The following is a 20,179-nucleotide window of genomic DNA, read 5'->3' on the forward strand; positions in this document are numbered from 1 at the left end:
GGAAGAGTACCTGAGGGCTATTATGTGTTTTTTTCCCTTCTATATCATCATTGCTGTTTTCATTCACTTTTGTTTTATCTTGTTGCCTCTGTCATAGGGAGCTGAAGGTAAAAGTTTAAAAACTTACATGTTTTATTGAATATGATAGTAAAATAAGTGGGTGATCTCTAGATATAGACATTGTTAACTGTGAATTTCACACACATCTAGGAAGAAAAAAAATTAAGTGGCATAAGTAGGGAGAATGTTTACAAGGGCTGACTAGGTTTTCTTTGCAGACCCTTATTTGATGCATGAACCAGTGATTAGGTCAAAATTCAAAGTTCTTCTATTTAATTTCTTACTCTAATCTTGGTACTCTTATGTTTATCTTGTATTTAGCATGGTACCTGATACTTAATGGATTTTCAATAAAATGCTCAGAATGAATGAATGGATATTCTTATTTAATTATCCAATTATATTATTTCTTTTTTTGTTTGATTTTTTTTCTGTGTTATATTTGGTTCAAACAAAATATTTAGATTTCATACCCAGCCTGTGAGAGATACTTTCAAGTATGCAAACCTGTTTGAATTTTACTTACACCTGCCATCTGAAGCAAAACTTCAGAATAAAGTTGTGTTAAAAAGAGAGCAGGGCTTCCCTGGTGGCGCAGTGGTTGAGAGTCCGCCTGCCGATGCAGGGGACACGGGTTCGTGCCCCGGTCCGCGAAGATCCCACATGGCGCGGAGCGGCTGGGCCCGTGAGCCGTGGCAGCTGAGCCTGCGCGTCCGGAGCCTGTGCTCCGCAACGGGAGAGGCCACAACAGTGAGAGGCCCGCGTACCGCAAAAAAAAAAAAAAAAAAAAAAAAAAGAGAGCAGATGGAAAAGTATTCTTCTGGAACTCCTTGAGTGGCCTATTTATATTTTAAGAAGTTAGGTAAATGTAACAACTCTCCTCCCATCTCCAGTATAAGTCTGCTTATATTTTCTGTACAGTTCTCTCTCAGGTGAGAAATGTTTGTCAGCAAGTGGGCTACTGTCGCCAAAAATGCACTGCTGGGAGATGGAATGAAAAATCTTGCTCCTCAAATATCACTTCAGGACAGGATCTGAATATCTAGAATTATGAGCATCTCATAAAGTTGAAAATTTCAGCTTAGAGTAATTTAGGAAGTAGGGGAGCTGGAAGTCTCTTTGAAGGCTGGAGATTTGTTGTGGCTGTTGTGGGGAACTGAGAAAGAGTGAGCATTCTTATAAATAGAACAGTGAGAAATCACTTCCTGTACAGGCTTTATTTGAGGCATGTTAAACAGTTCTTCATCTGAACTAGTGGTTATCAAACTTCAGTGAACATAAGAAATACCTAAAGGAAATCATTAGAATGTAGGTTCCTAGCATAGTTCACTGTGCTATACAGTAGGACCTTGTTATTTATCCATTCTATATATACTAGTTTGCATCTGCTAACCCCAAACTCCCCCTCCATCCCTCCCTCACCTTCCCTCCTCCTTGGTAACCACATGTCTGTTCTCTCTATGTCTGTGAGTCAGCTTCTGTTTTGTAGATAAGTTCCTCTGTGTCGTATTTTAGATTCCACATATAAGTGATATCATATGATATTTGTCTTTCTCTTTCTGACTTACTTCACTTAGTATGATAATCTCTAGGTCCATCCATGTTGTTGCAAACGACACTATTTCATTCCTTTTTATGGCCGAGTAGTATTCCATTGTATACATGTACCAAATCTTCTTTATATATTCATTTGCTGATGGACAGTTAGGTTGTTTCCATGTCCTGGCTATTGTGAATAGTGCTGCTGTGAACATAAGGGTGCATGTATCTTTTTGAATTATAGGTTTTTTTTAAATTATAGTTTTGTCTGAGTATATGCCCGGGAGTGGGAATGCTGGATCATATGGCAACTCTATTTTTAGTTTTTTGAAGAACTCTATAGTGTTTTCCATAGTGGCTGCACCAACTTACGTTCCTGCCAACAGTGTAGGAAAGTTGCCTTTACTCCACACCCTCTCCAGCATTTCTTATTTGTAGACATTTTTACTGATGGCCATTCTGACTGCTGTGAGGTGTTATCTCATTGTAGTTCTGATTTGCATTTCTCTAATAAATAGCGATGTTGAGCATCTTTTCATGTGCCTGTTGGCCATCTGTATGTCTTCTTTGGAGAAATGACTGTTTAGGTCTTCTGCTCATTTTTTGATTGGGTTATTTGTTTTTTTAGTTGTTGAGTTGTGTGAGCTGTTTGTATATTATGGAAATTAATCCCTTGTTGGTTGCATCTTTTGCGAATATTTTCTCCCATTCTGTAGATTGTCTTTTTGTTTTGTTTATGGTTTCCTTTGCTGTGCAAAAGCTTGTAAGTTTGATTTGATCCCATTTGGGGTTTTTTTGCTTTTATTTCTATTGCCTTGGGAGACTCACCTAAGAAAACATTGGTACTATTTATGTCAGAAAATGTTTTGCCTATGTTCTCTTCTAGGAGTTGTATGGTGTCATGTCTTATTTTTAAGTCTTTAAGCCATTTTGAGTTTATTTTTGTATAGGGTGTGAGGGTGTGTTCTAACTTCATTTATTTACATGAAGCTAACTTTCCCAACACCACTTGCTGAAGAGACTGTCTTTTTCCCATTGTATATTCTTGCCTCCTTTGTTGAAGATTAATTGACTGTAGGTGTGTGGGTTTATTTCTGGGCTCTCTATTCGCTTCCATTGATCCATATGTCTGTTTTTGTGCCAATAGTACACTGTATTGATTTCTGTAGCTTAGTACTACTGTCTGAAGTCTGGGAGGCTTATGTCTCCAGCTTTGTTTTCTTTTCCTCAGGATTGCTTTGACAATGCTGTTTTTTTTATGGTTCCATATAAATTTTAGGATTATTTGTTCTAGTTCTGTATAGAATGTCATGGGTAATTTGATAAGGATCACATTAAATCTGTAGATTGCTTTGGATAGTATGACCATTTTAATAATAATAATTCTTCTAATCCAGGAGCATCCAAGAGCATATCTTTCCATTTCTTCGAATCATCTTCAGTCTCCTTTTTTAATGTTTTATAGTTCTCAGCAAGTCTTTCACCTCCTTGATCAGGTTTATTCCTAAGTATTTGATTTTTTGCATGCAAGTCTTAAAATAGATTTTTTTTTTACATTCCTTTTCCAATATTTCATTGTTAGTGTAAAGGAATACAGCCGATTTCTGTATGTTAGTCTTGTATCCTGCTACCTTGCTGAATTCATTTGTCAGTTTTAGTAGTGTTTGTGTGGAGTCTTTATGGTTTTCTATATAGTGTATCATGTCATCTGCATATAATGACAATTTTACCTCTTCCCTTCAAATTTGGTTACATTTTATTCCTTTTCCCTGTCTGATTGCTCTGTCTAGGACTTCCACTACTATGTTGAATAGGAGTGGTGAGAGTGTCATCCTTGTTTTGTTCCAGAATTTAGCAGGAAGGCTTCCAGCTTTTCAATGTTGAGTATTAATTTAGCTGTGGGTTTGTCATATGTGGTTTTATTATGCTGAGATACGTTCCCTCTGTACCCACTTTGGTGAGAGTTTTTATCATGAATAGATGTTGAATTTTATCAAATGCTTTTTCTGTATCTATTGAGATGATCATGTGGTTTTTGTCTTTTCTTTTGTTGATGTGGTGTATCACATTAACTGATTTGTGTATGTTGAACCAACCTTGTGAACCTGGGATGAATCCAACTTGGTTGTGGTGTATGGTCGTTTATATGTTGTTTGATTTGGGTTACTAATATTTTGTTGAGAATTTTTTCATGTATATTCATCAAAGATATTGGCCTGTAATTTTCTTTTTTGGTAGTGTCTTTGTCTGGTTTTGGTATCAGGGTGCTGGTGGCTTCATAGAATGTCTTTGGGAGTGTTCCCTTCTCTTTAATGTTTTGGAAGAGTTTGAGAAGGATTGGTATAAGTTCTTCTTTGTGTGTTTCATAGAATTCACCTGTGAAGCCATCTGGTCCTGAACTTTTGTTTATAGGGAGTGTTTAAAATTATTATTATTACAGATTCTATTTCACTTCTAGTGATTGGTCTGTTCAAATTATTTATTTCTTCTTGATTCAATTTTGTTGGGCTGTATGTTTCTAGAAACTTTTCCATTTCTTCTAGGTGTTCAAATTTGTTGGCATATAATTGTTCATAGTATTCTCTTATGGTTATTTGTATTTCTGTGGTATTGGTTGTTATTTCTCCTTTTTCATTTCTTATTTTGTTTATTTGGGTCCTGTCTCTTTTCTTCTTGGTCAGCCTGGCCAGAGGTTTGTCATTTTTGTTTACACTTTCAAAGAACCAGGTCTTGGTTTTATTGATTTTTTTTCTATTTTTTTTAATCTCCATTTTATTTATTTCCTCTCTGATCTTTATTATTTCCTTTCTTCTGCTGACTTTAAGCTTTGTTTAAGTTAGACATTATTGATTTAAGGAATGGGGGAGAAAACTGAACAGGAACAGGTTAATGTATTATTGGGTGTTTTTTGAGGGTTGAGCTGAGGGTGACAATAATGAATTTGTAGTCTAAACTGAGAGGATTAGTATGACTTGGAACATATTATTGGCTGTTTTTTGAGTGCCCAGCTGAGGTTGGAGATGATGAATTTGTAGCCTAAACTGAGAGGATGAGTATGACTTGTAGAGGTATAAAATGGTGAAAGTATTTATTGTATATTAAAAGGCCTATATGTCAGATTGAGTTTGAGCTGTTAGGGGACAATTTAATGGAAGAGGGTTAGGGTTATGTCTTGGGAAATAATGAGAGTGAATGTCAAATGGGGCAGATTGTAATACTCAGCGGCATTTCTAGCCTTCTTGTGTTGGACAGAGATCTGATGTTAAGCTTATTTAATATATATCTGGGTCCTGTTCTTTCACTATTCTTTCTCACAGAATAGATGATTGGTACCACAGGTCCCCGTCTACCAGACTGATGACTGGTAATTAGTTGGTCTTTGAGAAACTCAGATCTAGCTTCTTGATTACTATATACATTATGTTTTAAAAGTTAGAACTAATACTTGAAAAATAAGAATATTCAATTACATAATTCAGTGCATTATTTATGGGCCCTAGTTGTTACACAATAAAGTTTCCATGGCTCAGACTTGGTACATTGCTTCTTGAGTATGAGAGCCTATGGGATTTAGAGTAATGGGTGGCTACCAAAACATTTCCTAATGTATTGGAGAACATAGCAGATTTTTTTTTTATCTGAAAAGGTAAAAATTAGTTCCAGTGAATCAGTCTAAATAAACAGTCTAAATAAAACATATGCAGTATCAATTCATGAGTAGATGAAGTTCAATAAAGTACCCTTAAGAGTTAAACAATTTTCATTTTGTTAATCAGTCTTTGATAGTCCCAAAGACTCTCCTGTGTGTTTCAGTGCCTCAGTGTCATCATTATGAGTCAATTATCACTGAGCTATAGATGTGTGGACATCCTGGTAACTGGAGTGATTGATTGATTGATTTTTTCATTATTTTTTTCCTCCAGTTTTTTTTGAGATATAATGGACATACAGCACTGTATAAGTTTAAGGTGTACAGCATAATTATTTAACTTATATACATCATGAAATTATTACCACAATAAGTTTAGTGAATATCCATCATCTCATATGGATACAAAATTAAAGAAATAGAAAAAAATAATTTTTCCTTGCGATGAGAACTCTTAGGATTTACTCTCTTAACAACTTTCATATGTAACACACAGCAGTGCTAATTATATTTATCATATTGTACATTACATCCCTAGTACTTGTTTGTTTCTTAGTGATTCGATATTTCTATACATTTAAAAATGATCATCATGATAAGGCTAGTTACCATGTAAGTGGAGTGTTTTAGATAATCAAATGCTTTACAATATGAAATTTCCTCTACATAGGAGCACTAAAGAACTAAATGGTCTTTGCGGTCTCAAAGAGTTAATATGCGTGCTCAGTTTCTCCTCTTCCACCAGGGAGTCTCAGGCAATGGGAGACAAATTAGGCATGATTTGAAAAAAAAGGTTTTGTTTTGTTTTTTTAACTTTTAGAGTTCTGTGTATAATTTGGTTAGTGCGCTTGTCTTGTTTTTTCTTGAAAAATGCCTGTTAGTGTATGTGTGTGTGCAGGATGGGTGGGGAGAAGGGCACTGGTGGACAGAGGCTACAATGCAATTAATTCTGCCTTCTGTTTTTTATTTTAATTTTACTTCGGGGAAATAACTTTTCTGGCTCTGTTTCCCATCTCTGAAATCATATGTAATAAGACTAATTTCTCATTCAAGGGTAAATATGTAGTAAAATGTGAATAGTGAACTGAAGACAATGTGTCTGTTACTAGTTGCTTTGTTATGCTGCTGTGCTGATTGCTTGAGGACTAAGGCATTGTTTCAAATTCCTTCACTCTCTACATTCTGGGAAAAGCACAAGTTTTAGAGTCAGACACTAACCCTGGTCATTATATTGTGAATTCTTGGATAATCCTCAATAAGGCTCATTTTCTTTATAAAATGAAGGTAATAATTTATAGGATTATGAAGATTAAAAGTATAATGTGTACACAGTAATTGGAATACAGTAAATGATCAATTAATTTTGGTGGCTTTTATTAACTGCTTCTTATCAGCATCTTACTGACCTGTATATTGTAAATCACATCTCCTGGTAACTTGAGTTTCCTCCAGCCACATCTTTTCCAAAACATATAGAAATTTCCTTCTTTATAGTTGTTGCTCAGCATTCTCCTGCTTTTTATGGGAAATATTTTTTAACTATCTTGGGTGTACATTTCAGAGTTATGAAATCTCCTAGAAATTCCTTCCCAGAAATCTTAAAAATAAATGTATTCTTACTGGTCACCTTACCCCTCACATTCATTCATTCATACAGCATTTATTTAGCAAATGAGTACTTGTTGACTCATTAGCATGCACTCAATATGCATTAAACACACAGAAGAAGTGGGGCATTCAGACAGAAATTTGATATGATCCATTTGGATTTAAAAAATGTAAAACTGCTTTTTAAAAGTTACCAAATAATGTGCATGACAGCTATTTTTGCCCCTCTTTTTCATCCTATCCCAACCTTTCCTTATTTGGCATATGGACATATGGAGGACATATGGACAAACGAAGGGTCTGTATGTAAAAGATCAGTTGAAACTGTAATGAAGATGATGATGCTAGTAATAATAACTGCTGATTTACCATGTGCTGGGCACTGTACTAAATGCTCTACACATTTTATTCTGTTTTCATACTCACAACAGTAATGCAGGAGTGATGCTTTACTGTGGTCTACAAGTACCAAGAGACTACCTCTCTGACCTCACCTCATGAACTGTAATCTACACTTACGGTTCTATAGTACACTCCTTGAACATTCCAGGAAAGTATTATCTTGCCTCAGGACTTGTATTCTATATCCCCTGTGTCAGAAATACCCCCTCAGTCTAGTTCTCCACATGATTGGCCTTTTCTTGGCTTTCAGATTTCAGCTCAGTGTCACCTCATCAGACAGCAGCTCTCCCCCACCAACCATTCTCTTTAACGTCATTGTTTACTTCGATCAGCACTCACTATCAGAAGTTATCTTTTTATTACTTACTCACTTATTTATTGTCTTCCCTCACTGTAATTTAAGCTGTGCAAGGGCAGGAACCTTGTCTGAGTTGTTCATAGTGGTCTTTGTAGGGCCTAGAATAGTCCTGGCTAAAAGCAGGTTCTCAGTACCTCTTTATTGACTGAATAAACGTCATTTTGAAAGAAGTCTTAGTACCTAGAAAAGAAAGAGCATAGTTAAAAAAAAAACTTACAGGGTAGAAGAAGAAGAATTAACACGTGTTAGGCAACTACTGGGGATCCAACATTAAGTGTTTTCATAATATGTATCATTGAATTTTCAAAATAGTCTTATGAGAGATTGAGAGAAGTTGAGTGACTTGCCTGTGATCACAGTTAATTACTTACTTACTGATGGAGAATGAGATTAGAATCTTGGTCTGTTTAGCTCCAAACTCTATTTCTTCCACATTTGTATATTTCACCCCCTCTGAGTGTGGTGGACATTGTGATGTACTGCCTAGATGCCCCTACTTTAGTAATGATGGGTTTACTTCCCTAGATGCTAGGAGTACTGCTGACAGTGACCCTCAGCTGTCAGTCTCCTATACGTATTGCCTGGACTGAAAAGAGATGCCTTGCCCAATGTCATTCCCCATTCCAGTGGCTAATCAGCATATGGATATGAAGACTTGCCCCTTTTGACCTAATTCAGCCAACTTTGAAGGTAGAACTCCACGTAGGGTCAGCGGTGGTCTCCACTGAGATAGCATCACAGTCCAACTTCTTCCTCTTTCATGGGTATTGATCCCCAGAGTACCCCTTAATAAGCTTTCTGCATTCTAATCTTCTCAGAGTCTGCTTCCCAGGGAACCCTGCCTACAATAGTGTGTTTGAGAATTGTGATGGCATTAATGAAAGTGCAAAAATCAGCAATGGGAAGGAGGTATTTGGAAGGAATATAATGATAACCTTGAATTTGGATTTTTTGAATTTAGGTGCAAATGGTTGGCTCTGGACTGTGAGTTCTTTGTGAGCTTTGTGTTATTGGTTCACCAGCCTCAGCACAGTGCCTGTCATACTGTAGGCAGAAGACTCAATAAATAGACCATTAAAGATTTAGCATTGGAGTTTGGGGGGCAGTTCATGGAGGTAATAGCAAATATATTGAAAATTGACAAGCTGTCTTATTGAAAGAGAGGAAAAATAAGAACAGTAGAGAATTGAAAAGCAGTATAGAAAAGGGAATCAGAAGAATGTAGGTGCTAGGATGCATTTTTGTTTGGTTGTGTGGTGGGAGGTGACTGGAGAGCAGCTGGAAGCAAGTGTTGTAATGGTTGATATTTGAAAAATGATGTGAATTTAAGACTGGTACTTTCAAACCCAGTACGAATGAGGTTTCTGGTGGCCTTCAGAAGTGATGTCAGTCGTGCAACTGAGAAGGAAACCTGTTTATTGAGATATAAAGAGAGAATATATGATGAGTAAACAAAGGATATCATGGGCATAAATTTGTCTTCCAAGACATTTGGCAATACAAGTAAGGAGAGGTAATTGGCAGGGCCTGTGAGGCCAAATCAAAGTTTATTAAAGAAATGGAAATTCATGTTTGAAGGTAACAGAATAGTCAAAAAAGCTGTAGATGGATGAGATAAATAGGCTTTGGGAAAGGATAGAGTTGATTTAGGGCCATTCTGTAGCTTCTTTGCCAAAAGTAAGGATACTTATTTCTCTGTACCCAAGGGGAATACAATATGGCATAGTAGGAGTATAGTGCAAAGACAGCTATCAGATTTTGGTTTTATTTACACCTAATTTATCACGATCTTATCTTGATTTTATCATTATAACTCATTGGTCAGTAATTTTGTCAAATTTAAATTGCAGTTCTCTAGGTATACCTTAGCTGTTGTAGCTACACTGACCATAGGATGTCAAATGAGGTCTGAAATGTTAGTAATTCATTCTTCAGAAATTTTGTATTTAAACCATGAAGTGTACATTTTTGGGTATATTCCATTGTAAATCACTTTTTGAAAACTTCAGATTTACTCTTATTCTTCTAAAGATAAGACTTTGTAAATTGATTTATGCTTGTACTAGCTTGTTCTCTTTTAGTTTTAAAGGTAATTTGAGATACATATTTTATGTATATAAACCATATTCTTACCATCTCTGTGTCTGATATGACTTTGTTTAACATTGGACCTCTTTTTGACATTGATGAAAAGGTCTCTAAAGGAAGGAACTCTTGAGGTATTAGGAGCCAAGTGAATAGGACTCTACTTTGTTGTTATACTGAATATATTTTACACAGTTGAAAGGTGGTGTGGAAGGCAAAATAAGGCCAAACAAGACATACACAATCAAATGGTGCTTTTTGGCCCTCTCCCTTTTCATTCCTGGGGGAATTTTACTCAATTTCAGCAAGCAAGGATTTTTGTCTATTTTTATATACTTCCAAATCCCAAGTCTACTAGTGCCTGGCATGTGGTAGCTGATCAGTATTTGTTAAATGATTAAATTTAGAGTGAATATAAAGATATTTATTCTAACTATACTACACAACTATACTAACTATACTACACAAATAAGAAAGAAGTAGGATGATAAATACAAATGCACTTTAGAAAAATAAAATCAGTAACAGGAACAACAAAATAGACAAAACATATTATACAAATGTAAATAATTATTATATCCTATTATCCTTTATTCCTTCATCATATATTTACTATACATCGTCTATACATGCTTGACTTTATTGTGTCCTGAGCCAAAACATAAGATCTATGGAGCACAAAATGGCTCTAGTCATCTACAGGGTTAAAAAATAAAAAGTATTTTATTGGATTTTTATCCAGTATTTTACTGGATTTTCCTTAAATACTCTTGTAATATGCTACACTAGTCAATTTACATTATATATTAGCAAGTAAGAATACATTTTTTCTACATGATCTAAATATATATATTTTTTAAAACTAACAGTTTATTAAACAGATATTTGTTGTTGGCCTCTTCTGTGCCAGGAATTTGAGATGTCTCAATTATAGAAAATACTTATAATCTGTGCTCCCCACTGCCCCCCTCTCCCCCTTTACCAGTTTTTCTTGTGATTCTGTTGCAAACATTTCAGGGATAAAATTTAAGAAAGATTTTATCTTTCTTCTGTAGATCTCCACAAAAGAAAAATATATCTCTTTTAAAGCCTGTTGACCAAATTCTCAGTGCAGTGTTTCTGTGAGCCTGTCTTCCAATTTCATTTTTTCCTTGTGTGATTGGTTTAATTTGTGTATGGGAGATAATTTGATTTTTGAATATTGTGTTACAAATATTTGGTTTCTAACTTAAGGAATTTATTTGTTTTCAGAAAGGAAAGAATGCAGAGACCCTTACAAATTGTATTTTTATCATATATTTAGATATAAACCTGAGTTTACTTTAATAGCATGTTTGAAATCTATATGTTTATCTATCGATCTATCTATCTATTATTGGTTATATAGGTCAGAAAAGAAATGACTCTGTCTGATTCTGAATTTAAAAATTTAATTCAGTAGAAATCTGGAGTAGGTATACTTACTCTCATTGTGTCTTTTTAAAAAAATTGCCACAGTAATGAAAATGTCTTTTGCCTCCTTAACAAAGAATCTGCCTCCAAAGGCATTTATTTTAAGCAGTGATAATGATGAGATGATTATGTTGTAATGGAACAGACTGAGGGAAAGAATAAATTTTAGCTACATATTACTGTAATTCCATTTGAAACTTCAGGCAGATATGAGGAAGTTTCTAGTGTGGTTGCTGGTGAAGAACGATTTATTGTTTCCTCCTGATATAAAGATCAATAAACACTTTGTAGACATGACATCATTTGCAAGCTATAAAGCCTCCCTTTTTTTCCCCCCTCTTATGTTAACTCATTGCCATTACAAACACATTTCAAAGAAAACCAATCTTTCCTTTTGCTCTGAATTGTTCTTTCTCCAAAAGTGTGCTTGCAAAGTACAAACCTAACTTTCCTGCTGAAAGAGAATGGGTGAACTTCTTCCACAGCTTGCAAGGGGCTAGCTGTGAGAATTGTGGTGTGTGCTGCCTGCTGGTTCTTTAAGCACTTAGGCAGTTGTCTCCTTATTCAGCTGCATTCTTGGGATGGGAGTGGGGGAAGATGGAGGAAATAAAATACTACTTTAAGTTGTAAATATAATTTTCCACCATTAACTTAGCATTCTTGACTACTGAGAAATATCTCAGTCTCAAATACATAGTTAACATAGATACCCAGTTATTTTGATTATAGCAATGGGATATATTAATCAATGGCATTAATGATGACTATAATGAAATGAACAATTCCGTTGGATATGTAGTTGGAAAAAGCATTTTACTACAAGTTACCCCAAGAGACATAAGTTTTCAAAGAATACACTTTCATTTTTCAAAGAATACACTTTCAAATACAGGTCAATTAAAATGTTACAGTTATAAAACTATAAAATGTGAATCTAAAATTAAGATCAGAACAACAATTTTTAGCCATTAGATAACGTATTCAGCCACTTCATGTGATCTATAAGTCAAATCAAGATATGACTGTCTAGAAACATCTTAAAAACCTAAAGTAACAAAGTTTATTATTTTGCTCTTCCAGAGTAACTAGTAGAAACAAAAGCAAAATCATATCAATGTCAAGCATATCACAGTTTCTGCCTTGGCATTTTATACTAGTGTATACTAGTGTTATACTAGTGTAAACTCTGATATATTATGAATTAAGTTTGAGAAAAAATTGTAAAGTATTTACTTTTGGTAGTCTTTATTCTCAGTCTCTCTCTCCCCCCCTCCCCATCTCTATCTCTATCTATCTCTATCTATCTCTATCTCTATCTCTTTCTCTATCTCTATCTCTTTCTCTCTTGATTCCTGTAGCAAAACCCCTTGCCACAAAAATCTGCTATGAGTCTCTCCCACCAGACAAATTGGACTATGTGCATTTTACATACCTTACATTAAATTATTAATTGAAAAGTACTTCTTTTTTTTTTTTATTTTAAGCGCCTCTGCAGGAGTGAAAAGTAAGTTTTGGAGGGAGCCTTCAGGGGATGGATAGGATGGGGATAGCTCTCTTGGTGCTCCTAAAATCAAATTTGGTGTCTGGCTCCACAATGCTGTGACATATATTGACGACTATACGGAAATGTGTATGTCTGGGCACGTCTTACACAGTCATATGAAGATCTCTGTAGACACAGTAAATTATTTAATATTTTTGGTCTGTATGAATGATGTAGATATATTGGTGGATAAAAACAAATAATAATAACATATAGAACCTTTGATTATGTGGCATATGTTGTTCTTATATTTTATAATGCCTAGAGATTACAGAGACTTGTTACTTAAATGAATAATTTATGGATTAATATGTATTATGCCAATTATGGATGCCCCTGCACTGAATTTGCCTTGGAAATTCCAATTAAGAGCCCTTATGCATGCAAGGAAATTAAAATGATTTTTTAAGACTGAAAAATAGTGAATGATAGCTAATTATTACCTTGTTCCTAAGCATCGTATCATTAAAACTCTCTGTGGTTTGGTGTGAATGTGTGTACATGATTTGTGTGGGTCAACATTTGATATTTGTATAGCTGAATGCCAGAGCAAGATACTTAAAACTCTTGTAGTATTCTAGAAAGAATTTGAGAAAAAAAATACTGTGCCAGAAACATTTCCCTTCTTCTGTAGGCAACTGTTTTTACATCATTTTACTCTCTGCCCCTTTTCCCCTAATCTTCTGTTAGGTAGGTAAGACAAACAAATGGCTAAGAAATACTACATAGATAAAAATTTGGTTCTAATGTGAGCAAGTTTAATGTTCTTTGCTGGAGGTCTTCTGCAATGACCTCTATATCAATTCACATTATTATAACCAATTTTGTAATAAATGGCTTATTTTGATTAGTTAGTTTTTAGTGTGAGCAGATTTGAAGAGAATTTTGAAAAACCAGGGGCTTTCACCAGATGCATTTTTTAACATCTAAAAACACGAAACATTAGTAACATCATTTTTTTTCTTCTTGATTTTCCCCACTTCAGGACTATGAGAGAATGATGTGCTAATCTATACTTTCCATACAGAAAAACCACAAGAAATAAGTGATATCTATTTAGAGCTTACAAAGCATGCTTTATAATACTCATTTCGTCACCCTAATTCACTCAGGAAATGTATGAAGTAAGGAGGTCCAATTTAAGGATGGGAAAACCAAAGCTCAGAGGGGAACAGTAACTTGCCTAAAGTCAAGAAGCTTGTAATCACCTATTTTAGTGCCTGGTTTTCCTGTTTCAGGTCCTAAGCTCTTTTCACCATGATGTGTCTTTCAACATGTCCATGAATTGTTCAGTAAAGCAATTTAGCAATATACAATGTTGTTCACATAGATTCCCTATTTCCTATTTTGCTTTCCATATGTTTCGTACTTTGTGGCTTGTAAGTGGTGGCTGATAGCAATTTCCTGTTGGTTTTCTTGAACCTTACCTCCTGTCACCAATTGTTTAGTTCCTGACTGTGTTGTGAGTTCATATAATATAGACCTGTGTTAGAAATGACAAAGTGTTCTTTCTTCATCAGGGCTCTGTCTCTAGGCTGACCTAGTTTGCCTGTCCACTGTCATGTTTGTATGCTCCAGGCTCCCATGGGTGAGGCAGCTATGAACGGAGTGAGCCATCCTCACTGCCAACAGCTTAACTTATGCTGCAGAGTCTGGGAACAGCAAAGACATTGCTAGTCATATGATTTCCGAATATGAAGGAAGTCATGATTATCATAGAAATAGTTATGTTCGTAAGGGTATACATTTCTCTTCACAGATCATACATAATTATGCTGTAATTAAATAATTTACTAGAAGGAATGAGGAAGCAATATAATAGATATTATATAATGGAGTGATACCTAGGTTAAAAAATGTGCTCAGGTAGCGTTAAATGAAAAAAATAAGACTTTTCATGTCATTAGTATTCTTTGACTTGCATGTTTTTTGCAGAAAGAAGTGTGATTATTCTATACCTCTAGCTTAGGAATGTAGTTCATCATAAACATTGATGACATGGCAGTCATTATCTGCCAAACATCTGCCTAGTAAGCAGATTTCATATCTGTTTGGATCATCAGATTATAGTCAGCACTAGATCTGATTATATTTAGACCCTTGTTGAGTTTTATCTTCCAAGAGAGGTTGCAGCAGTAGAGCTGAACAGGACAATCCCTGGGTAGTATTTTGATGGTTTCGGCATATTTCAGCGTCTGAAACTTTTAAACTCCAAGGACTTGGGCTTGTCTGAGTCCTGAAATAATCAGACTCTTAGCCACTGACTGGATAAACAAAATGCCCATGGCACTTTGGTTGGCGTCTGAATGACAGTTTACTTTTTCAAAGTGAGCAATAACTGTGAAATGAAGCTTAGTACTCAAAGTCTGCATGGTCAGCACTTTTTTTACCTATTCAGGCTACATGAGGAGCCAAGTCATAACCAAAAGTTTGCTTTAATCCATGGAGAGCCAGAGCAAAATGAATTTCATGCCAAATTCTTTAATCCAGTTTAAGGGTCTATCTGGTTGTAGGGAAGGCCTTGACAATGAGACCTGATACTCCATATTCATTCATGAGACTCTCATTTTAGTTAAGATGGTTGAAGAATTTTCCTTACCTTAAGAATAATTTATCTCAATGTGAGAGAGGACCAGTATGCCCTTGAACAGTATTAGAGGTAATGTTTCATAAACTATTCCCCCTTCTCTTTCCTATGGGTTGCCCTCTCTAATTTCACCCACTTTCTATTGCTCGGTAGCCTACTTTGTTTGGAGCTATACCATGGCTGGTATTTGAAGGTAATTACCAGTCACTCATTTACAAACTATTGTTTAAGCTGGTGCATTTAGGGTTAACAAAACATTTCCCTGTTTTATGAGTTAATTTTATAACTTAACTGTCAAAGAGAAATATCACTTCCCTTATTTCCAGGCTCTTGTTGGGAAACACCTCATTGTAACTTCTAGGTACTGGAAACAATAGGGAATTCTTTGGAAATGCTCAAGTGGAGGCTGCAAAGATATTTTAAAAGGCTAGAAGTTATTTCCTGACATGAAGGTCATTGCTAAACCTGACTTGAAATGGCACTAATTAGCTTGGCAGCATATAATTGGCATCTTTGGGCTATGAGGCATGCCTAGCAACAGTCCTAGGTGTTAGACATAGTCAGTTTAGTTCAATTTAATAATTTTTTGACTAGCTCCTCATCAACATATTTTTCATATAACACATATTTGTATACTACTTCATAGTTTTATTTCATTTGATGCTTACACCAACCCTGAGAAACAGTTATGCTAGGAATTCCCCTAATTTATAATATAGGTAATAGCGGTTCAGAAAAATAAATGCTGTATCCAGAATTACACAGTCTAGCTAAGACTTAATTATCCCTTTCAACTATAACCTTTTCTGCCTTGGTAAATATAGAACATTGTATTTCAGTTTAGAGGAGAAGATTAAAAACTTGGCTTTTGGAGGCAGTCAGATATAGATCAGACACTTAATAGACTTAGATACTTACTACCTAAGTGACTTCGGGCAAGTTTTTTTAACTTCTCTGGGTTCGATTTTCACATTTATAAAATTGGGGTAAGACTTTTTCCTCTCCTACAGGATTTTTGTGAGGATTAAATGAGTTGGGGCATGTAACTTGTTGGACCAATTGTTTGACACTTAGCACTCAACTTCTATTATAGCGTTGAATCCAGAAAGCTTACTCTTATTTCACTTTGTAGACTGAGTCAGCCTTGTGCCATCTGTGAAGTCCTGTTTGGTTTAAGGGTTTAGGACTGAAGTCATGTTTCTCCAAAGGTCTGCAATAAAGCAATATCAATTTTCCTGAGATGTCTAGAAGTGGTATCATCTTGTCTCATAGTCAGGATTTTTATTCAGACAGCCAAGTTGGCTAAGATGGTGACCAGGAAAGTATGTTTCTCCTGAAGTTTCCCTATTAAGAAGTTAATGATCCTACCAGAACTATTTAAATAACAACATTTATAAATTTGGGGAAAAAATTTTCAACATTGTTTTCATATCTATTACAGAAAAAATAAAGGGAAATAAGGGATTTCAGTTAGGTACATGGAATAACTTACTAATGGTCATCAAAGTGAGATAAATTACCAATGGAGGCAGCAGCTTGTGGAAGAAATAGCATAGGAGACCTAAGTTCTTGTCTAGTTGACATCTCTTTCCAGCATGTAGCTGAGGCAAAACACCTTAACCTCTCTGAATCTCAGCATTTTCATCTGTAAAATGTGGATAATTATATCTGAGACTTACAAGGTTGTTGTGAATATATAATGAGATGAAGGAAAAGAAAGTGATTCGTAAACTGTGAAGTGTTATACAAACTGAAGGTGGTGGTATTATTTTCTGGTGTTCGTTGAAAACAGAAATTCTTGGATTACTTAAATGTGCTCTTGCCTGAGGTGGAGAAGAACTAATAAATAGCCCTTTGAATCTGTTTCAGTTCAAAGAATATATGTTTTCAGATTAAATCAGTATTGATGGTGTTAGGTGTTGTCAAACTGAAATTCAATTGCTCTTTTGGAAGGGCATTAAAAAATAACAAAGGGGAAGATATTTGGAAAGCAAAGATATTTTGTATAGAAAGACTTAATTATCACATTGAGTATATGTTAAATATATTCAGTTTAAAATCAATAATTAAATGGTAATGAACACTGTGCTCTGCTAATTAGAACTTACTTTTTTTTTTTCCACAGCAGACAACCGAGCATTGCTTTTGTGCGCTTCTTTCTAATTGTATTTCAAGTTCTTTCCAAAGCAAGGCCCTTGGATACCCCAGGTTCAATATGCCCCTGGGCCTGGTCCACTGCTGTCTTGTATTCATGTGTGGGTGTTCATTCGTTCACCAACATTAAATCCCAGGATAGGTGTGATAAAACAGGACTCCCTCCTCCATGGTCCAAGTCCTTTGCTGGTTTCAGAGGTGGACGGCGGTCTTTGCAGAAAACACACAGGAACTTTTTCTTGGAACTGAAGTGGGATAAAAAGTGCCTGCCTTGAACATCACCATTTTCCCTGACCCTTCCCCTCCAGTTTCTGAAGATACAGCAGAAAATAATCTTGCTTGAAGATACTGGGCAACAATTCCATAAAACAAAAACACATGCTTCCAATGCACTGTGCTTTCCGATATGCTGGGTTTAGTTCAGCTGCCGGATGAGCTGATTGATGCGTTCACCTCGATAGCCAGGTGAGCCCACTTCCTTGAGGAAGCCCACTCTATTCTTGGTAGCGTGACGGGCCACTCAGAGTTGGGAAGGGCGCAAGAACCCTGAGATCACCTGAAAATTCTTCCCTGGGAAGGCAATTTCGTGAATGAGGTCTTCCAAGCAAATGACACAAAACTTCCCCAGGTGCTGCTCAATCACTGTGTTGTCTGTCAAAGGGATGATTTTATTCTTGACCTTGGCTTGTCCACGTTTCAAGATGAGTTCCCGAACTGACTTCAAATTTGGAAATCCCCAGGTCACATAAGGTTCCACTATATGAAGCGTTTTTATGGTTTGAGGAGTTACTTGCATAAAGACACAATTGAAAATCTTATTCAGGCTAAGTCTTGCAATGGTCCTCTGCACCAGTAAACTCACCCCATTAATCCTTTTTTTTGTTTGTTTTTTTGCGGTACGTGGGCCTCTCACTGTTGGGGCCGCTCCCGTTGCGGAGCACAGGCTCTGGACACGCAGGCTCAGCGGCCATGGCCCACGGGCCCAGCCTCTCTGCGGCATGTGGGATCTCCCTGGACCGGGGCACGAACCGGTGTCCCCTGCATCAGCAGGCGGACTCTCAACCACTGTGCCACCAGGGAAGCCCCCCATTAATCCTTTTGATGCATAAAACAAAGGCCAAGGAATGTTTATCTGGCACTTCCAAGCCGTGAGGTTTCACTTCTAGTCGTCTGAGTTGCACCCTGTCACGTAGTTGCCACCAGGAATCATGTAGGAACCATTCTAGTCGCTTAAACTTGATCTCTTTTCCTTTCCTCTGCTCCTTCCTTTGCAAAAGCACCTGCTTTGCCTAGGTGGCTTTCAGGGCTTGATAAGCCTTCCTCTTTTTCAGGAGAGTTTTTGGAACCAAAGGGATCTTTTTTCTTGGCTCTTCCTCCACCATCTTTCCAACTCTAGAACTTACTTCTAATAAGGCCAAGGTTATCAGTTTGAATCCCACTGTGGGTCAATTAGCATAATATCAGCCTTCACCCTAAGCTTTCATGAGGTCACTCAAATGTGTACCTATGTTCACAAGGAGAATAAAAGTGGAGATTGGACGAAATCATGCAGATTTTCAACCAGTATGTATAGAACTATATATTATAATGTATCTCCAACTTTTATTTTTTTCTTTTAGCATACTTACCATTTTTGCTTTTTTTTTAAAGGTGTAATACTCTTTTTTTTAATTTATTTATTTATTTTTGGCTGTGTTGGGTCTTTGTTTCTGTGCGAGGGCTTTCTCTAGTTGTGGCAAGCGAGGGCCACTCTTCATCATGGTGCGCGGGCTTCTCACTGTCGTGGTCTCTCCCGTTGTGGAGCACAGGCTCCAGACGCGCAGGCTCAGCAGTTGTGGGTTACGGTCTTAGTTGCTCCGCGGCATGTGGGATCCTCCCAGACCAGGGCTCGAACCCGTGTCCCCTGCATTGACAGGCAGATTCCCAACCACTGCGCCACCAGGGGAGCCCCATTTTTGCTTTTTGTAGTTAATTATCTGGACTACCAATTTTGTTTAGGAAATTACTGGTGTAGTTCACAGATGATATTCCAAGTTTCCTGAAAGGTGGCTTAATCTCTGGTACATTCTGACCCTCTGTTTACAAGTGCTAACTTTGCAATGCTTTACTTCAAATGACCCTGAGAACTATGAACTTCTTATATGTGTTTTTTAGATGGGAAAATGGAGGCATTTTTTTCCCCAAGGTATTTTACTCCCAGGTGAAGAGATTTTGGCTAATTTTATAAAAAGGTCAGTAGCACAGCTGGGCTTGAAATACAGAGGTCCTGACTCAAAGTTCTATATTTAATTTGCGGTGTTTTTTCCTTTTTGGCTTATATATAGTAAGTTTAGTCAAAGGCTGGGAAAATTCATATTATGCCTGGATCTTTAGCAAGACTGACAATTACTACAATTACATGTCTTTCAGAAGTACCTATGCTGGTTATTTGACGTGACTTATTATTTTGACTAGTTTTGTTAAAAATACCAATCATATAATTTGATCCATTGGTGTCTACAGGCCTACCCATAAAGATAGGGTATCTAACATTATAATTTTGATCACTTTAAGTGAAGAAATTTGGCATATCATATCCTTATAAGCAAAATGCTCTTATGTTATGAAGAAAGTAGAGATCTTTGGATTGTGATTTGGAGGATGATGAAAAGGTTCCTTGCTCCCTAATTTATCTCTCACTGACCCTCCTATTTACCAAAATTCTACCTTTAGTGGTTCAGACCATCTTATATGAAGTAGGAA

General features: G+C 36.3%; 1 protein-coding gene and 1 pseudogene across 1 annotated transcript in view; one reads left to right on the forward strand and one right to left on the reverse strand.

The window, feature by feature from the left end:
* Positions 1 to 20,179, forward strand: part of GUCY1A2 (guanylate cyclase 1 soluble subunit alpha 2) — a 425,928-nt gene that overhangs the window by 6,622 nt on the left and 399,127 nt on the right. The gene's annotated exons all lie outside the window — the stretch shown is intronic.
* Positions 17,423 to 18,840, reverse strand: LOC137229707 (large ribosomal subunit protein uL30-like; annotated as a pseudogene).

The sequence above is a fragment of the Pseudorca crassidens genome, chromosome 9 (genome assembly GCF_039906515.1).
Source record: "Pseudorca crassidens isolate mPseCra1 chromosome 9, mPseCra1.hap1, whole genome shotgun sequence".
NCBI classification, from domain to species: domain Eukaryota; kingdom Metazoa; phylum Chordata; class Mammalia; order Artiodactyla; family Delphinidae; genus Pseudorca; species Pseudorca crassidens.